We start from the raw sequence: 4,764 nt of genomic DNA on the forward strand, positions 1-4,764 counted from the left end.
AAACAACAATGTGACCAGCAGGAGGAGCAAACAACTTAGAGCCCTTAGCTGGCAAAACCAGCCGATAGGCCAAACCAAACCCATAAAACTCTTAACCCACAGCAGCCAGGTCCAACCTCTCAAGGTCTTTACGCCAGGTTGAGTCCATTACGCAGTTTTTGGGGCCATGACACCTCTCATCTAGAAAGAAGTCAGATTTGCCCTCTTCCACGGGCTCCACGACATAAGTAGGCTGACAATCATGAAAAGCGCGCTCGCTGGGAAACTCTGCCGTCCCACCCATATTCGCAGCTAGGGAAGAAGATGGTAAAGAAGTCGCAACGAAGCCACCCCGGACTACATAATGATCAAATCGATTCAAATTAGCCATATCATCAGACTAAGCAAAGCTATTTAAAGGCTAAACATGGGGAATGGGGCTAACAAGAGACACATCAGGAGGATTAGCCTTGATTTAGTCAGCTAATTGTTTATGGCGTATCGGGTGCATCCTTAAGCGGGTGAGATGGGATAAAGGAATCCCATTGCAAACAAGCACCCGTTCGCAAGAAGGGTCAAAGAAATCCGGACAAGGCTTGGGTTATAAAAGACGAAAAGCGTTTCCGTCAGCGGGGCGACTACTACCCGATCCAAATGTAACAGGAGGAGTCGCAACAGTACTTGCCCTGCTCGTAGTAGGAGCGCAATTGAATGGCATAACCATTTGCAAAGGAAGAGGGGGAGAAGCAGGGGAAGTAAAGGAAGTGTGCGCGACGTGCTCACCTGAGTGAGATGACACAAAAGGAGAACCTGACTCGATGCCCGCAGAAGGGTCACTCATATTTTGGCGGTCAATGGCGTTAGACATCCTTAGATCTACAAAGACAAAAAACCCCCAAAAAGAAGGCGAAGAAAATAGGGTGCCAAAATATCAAGAATCAATTAAATCCCAAAAGAAAGCATAGAATAACAACGCAAGAATTGGAGAAAAGGAATTGCGAGTACATTTACAACAACAAAAGGGAAGAATTGGGCAGAAACAATCAAAATTGATCAAAAGACACCATCTTGCGAAGAATAAAATGCAAAAAGAAACGAAATTGGGCACATATATGCAAGAAAAGGTACAAAGAAAGTACCTTTACGACAAAAGTTGTAGAAGCAAGAAAGCACAACAACAATGGCGACACTAAAACTGAAACTATTAACATCTCAAAAGATTGAACTATTAAAAGAGAAGTTAAAATTGGTTTAACTCTTAATTAAGATGAAAAAATTAATTTAATTAATCTATTAAAAGAATTTATCAATGTTTTTGCCAGGTCATATGAAGATATGCCAGGAATAAATAGAGAAATTGCGTAACACACTATACCATTAATTCCAGGAATAAAACCTCTAAAAAAAAGTTACGTCGGATGAAACCTGAAGTTTTAAGATAAAAGAAGAAGTATAAAAGTAAATAGCTGCAGGTTTTATCAAGGTATCCCAATACCCAGAATGGGTCGCCAACGTGGTACCAATTCCTAAGAATGATGGTAGGGTAAGAATGTGTGTCGACTATAGAGATCTAAATAAGGCAAGTCCAAAGGATGACTTCCCTTTACCACACATTGATATTCTAGTAGATAACACGGCCAATCATGCACTTCTCTCATTTATGGATGGGTACGCTTGTTATAACCAAATCCTCATGGCCGAAGAAGACATGGAAAATACAACTTTCATAACACCTTAGGGCACTTACTGTAACACGATGAAGCCATTTGGGTTGAAAAATGTAGGTGCCACTTACCAAAGAGCAGCAATTGCTTTACTCCATGAAATGATACATAAAGAGGTTGAACCAACATAGGTGCACGATAGGATTATAAAAACAAAGGATCGTCCAGTACGCGTTCGGAGTCACTTTGAAAAAACTCTTAGGCTATGTCATTAGCTCTGGAGGGATAAAGATAGTTCCAACCATGATCAAAGCAATCATGTCAATGTCACCGCCCAAGACTGAGAAACGAATTTGAGGATTTATTGGCTAGTTGCAATATATAAGTAGGTTCATATCTAAACTCACCACTATATGTGAACTAATATTTAAAAAGCTCAAAAAGAATGTACCGGTGATATAGGACGAAGAATGCCAAAAAGCCTTTAATAAGATTAAAGCATATCCTGACTAATCCTCCTGTATTAGCACCCGCACTTCCAGGAATCCCTCTTCGCCTATACCTAACAGTCACTAAAGACTCACTCAATGGACGAAAATTTAGATGGATAGTTAATTTAGCCCAATTTGATGTGAGGTTCATGCCTCAAAAAACCATCAAAGGATCAGTGGTTTTGGACTTCTTAGCGAATTTCCCGATCGAGGATTCAACACCAATGCACGAGAACGAATTTCCTAACGAAGACCTAATGGTCACAGAAGATGTTACTTGGACATTATACTTCGACGGAGCCTCAAATCAGAAAGGATGTGGCGTAGAAGTCTTATTAGTATCACCTAAGGAAGAGCACGTCCCAATCTCAATCAAGCTACATTTCGACGTTACCAATAATGCTGCGGAATATGAAGCATGTGTGGTAGGCCTCGAAACAGCTTTGACATTGGGAGTAAAGAAACTTCGAATATTTAGAGATTCTTCCCTCATTATTAATCAAATCTCCAAAAGGTGGAAATTAAAAAGTGAAAGTTTTGCTCCTTATCAAACCTATTTGGAAACTGTTACTAATCAACTCGGGAAGGTAGAGCATACAGACTTACCAAAAGAAGAAAATCAGTTTGCTGATGCCTTGCCAAGACTAGCCTCGATAGTTAGAATTCCTAAAGAAATTGAACAAATGCCTTTAACAATAGAAGAAGAAGAAGAAGAGGAACCTTGGTATACCGAGATCCTCAATTATGTCAACAAAGGGGAATATCCACCTCTTGTCGACAAGAGAGTAAAACGTGCTTCGAGACTCTTGGCATCCCAATTTGTGCTTATAAATGATGAATTTCACAAAAGAGTACCCAAAGGTAGAGCTCTCCTATGTGTAGGAAAGAAGGAGGCTCAAAGGGCGATGAGGATAATTCACGAAGGAGCATGTGGAACCCATATGAATGGCAAAATGCTAGTCAAAAAGTTAATGTGCCAAGGATACTGTTGGACTACCATGAATAGGGATTGTCACGAATATGTAAAAAGATGTCCCAAATGTCAAATATACGCCAACTTACAACATGTTCCGCCATCTCTTCTTTACACTTATACATCTCCATGGCCATTCTCATCATGGGGAGTAGACATAATTGGAAAATAACCCCTCTTAGGACAGGAGACGATGAATACATCCTTGTTGCAATAGATTACTCCACAAAATGTGTTGAAGCAGCCTCATATGCTAAACTCACCGCAAAACATGTAGCACTCTATATCGAAAGAAACATCATATGTCGATATGGAATCTCACATGAGATGATAAGTGAGAACAAAACTCACTTTCAAGCGGAGTGCGAAGAATTACTCCAAAAGTATGGCATTTAACATCATCATTGCTCCCCATATAGACCTCAAGCAAATAGTGCAGTAGAAGCAGCTAATAAGAACCTGAAAACCATCATCGAAAAGATGACGGAAAACTACAAGGATTAGCCTGACAAATTCTTTTTCCCTATTTGGGGTTATCGCACATCATTCCGCTCATCCACAGGAAATACGCCATTTTCCCTAGTCTACGGAATGGATGTCGTACAACTCGTAAAATTGGAAATACCTTCTTAAGCATTGCGTTGGAAAGTAAACTTGACAAGGTTGAATGGACAAGGGCATGATATGAGGAGCTAATTCTACTCGACGAAAGGCGACTAGAAGCTCTACATCATACTCAATGCTATCAAACTCGCATGGCTAGACACTTTAATAAGAAGGTCAAGACAAGAAACATCAAAGTAGGAGACTTGTTGTTAAAAGCATTAAGGATAAATGTTCTAGACACGAGAGGCAAATTTAGGCCTTACTGGTCCGGACCATAAATCGTCAAAACTATCCTATCAAGAGGTGCCACAATACTAACTAATATCGATCGTTATGAGTTTTCAAACATGATGAATCTTGACCAACTTAAGAAATTCTACCCATGTTTACTTAAGTGTTATACTCAAGAGAACTACGTTTGGCGAGATTCCTTAAACAAGGATACGTAGGCAACCCTTCATGGGGCGTGACCACTTTAAATTTCGTAAAAAACGCATCAGCATCAATATCGCGTCAAAAGAAGGATAAACGCGCCGCAATACTATACTTCCACCGCACCGCGACAGGCCCATCGCGTCGCGATAAGATTATTGCGCCGCATTCGATTCAAATTTTCAGCGCCAAGATGTTACTGGCGATCAGTACAAATTTCTGTCAATTCCAATATACTTCGACTTCCGTACTCGAATTGTTCTCGAAATTAATCTAAATCTTTTACCAATAGGGACCCTTTAGATGATCTAACCGCTACCTTAGTAGAAATAGTTTTCCCTTTATCAAACACACCAACTTTCTTTTCAACTCACACCTTTTTCTCTGTAGAGTCAGCTTTTCTCTTTTCCTTCTCTTAGCAACACATTTCCAACAAGAGTCTTGAATTCAACTCTTGAACCCAGACGATCTTTAGAAGGGATTTTCTTGTCACCTAAACGGTCTTTTATATTAGTATTTTCTACAGTGGTGCTTCGAGCTTTATTCTTGTCCTTTTCGAATCTACCAAGCAACCATTGCTTCACTTCCCTAAACAAAGGAGGAATATCTCTATTGGAGA

The sequence above is a fragment of the Chenopodium album genome, chromosome 12 (genome assembly GCF_948465745.1).
Source record: "Chenopodium album chromosome 12, dcCheAlbu1.1, whole genome shotgun sequence".
NCBI classification, from domain to species: Eukaryota; Viridiplantae; Streptophyta; class Magnoliopsida; order Caryophyllales; family Amaranthaceae; genus Chenopodium; species Chenopodium album.